We start from the raw sequence: 519 nt of genomic DNA, 5'->3' as shown, positions 1-519 counted from the left end.
TGTGTGTGTGTGTGTGTGTGTGTGTGTGTGTGTGTGTGTGTGTTTGTGTTTTTCCCTTCCATCACCACTTGACAATCGTTGCTGGATTGTTTCCGTCCCCGTAGTGTAGCAGTTCGGCAAAAAGAACTCGTTAGAATAAGGATTAAACTTCAAAATCAAAAAAAACAAAAACAAAAAAAAACAAACAAACGAACAAGCATAAAAAATGACTAGAGTTGACTCATTCGACTGAAGCCTTCAACACAGTTCCTCAGCCTGACCTCAGTCCAATGATCAAAACAAATAAGACACATTATCTTTTGCAGCATTTGCAAACTAAGTAGCTTTCTAACAGTTCTGTCGCCAATAATTTGCAAATCGTGTACAAATCGTTGAAAAATTATTGTGATGAAAAGCAAAGATGTTCTAACACGCGCGCGCGCACACACACACATGCATGCATAAATACATACACAAACGCAGAGATGTACATAGTGATATCCATGGGGCAGCTGATGATGGAGGTATGTTGGATTGTTG

The sequence above is a fragment of the Octopus bimaculoides genome, chromosome 6 (assembly GCF_001194135.2).
Source record: "Octopus bimaculoides isolate UCB-OBI-ISO-001 chromosome 6, ASM119413v2, whole genome shotgun sequence".
Classification (NCBI taxonomy): Eukaryota; Metazoa; Mollusca; class Cephalopoda; order Octopoda; family Octopodidae; genus Octopus; species Octopus bimaculoides.
Note: the sequence above shows the minus strand (reverse complement) of the source record.